This window comes from Manacus vitellinus, unplaced genomic scaffold, assembly GCF_001715985.3.
Source record: "Manacus vitellinus isolate BGI_N305 unplaced genomic scaffold, ASM171598v3 scaffold_63_pilon, whole genome shotgun sequence".
Lineage (NCBI taxonomy): Eukaryota > Metazoa > Chordata > Aves > Passeriformes > Pipridae > Manacus > Manacus vitellinus.
The window spans coordinates 506,776-507,035 of NW_021940711.1; positions in this window are offsets into that span (position 1 = coordinate 506,776).

A 260-nucleotide genomic window follows, 5' to 3' on the forward strand; every position below is an offset into this window, starting at 1 on the left:
AGGTGTGTGTTCCAGTCCCCAGCATTTGGTTTGCACATGTCCTGGTCAGACACAGGTCCAACTTCCTCAGTCCTTAACACAAAAGAAGGAGAATGAAGGACTGGCAGTGTTAAGGTGATTGGTGTGTCAGGGGTTAAACTGGAAAAACATTGAGTAATTCCTCAGTTTGTCTATTTGCCAAAGTCACCCAAACCTCTGCTAGGAAGAGATGGACTGGAAAAGTTGAGGCAGAAATGAAATTGAAAACTGGGGCTATTGAA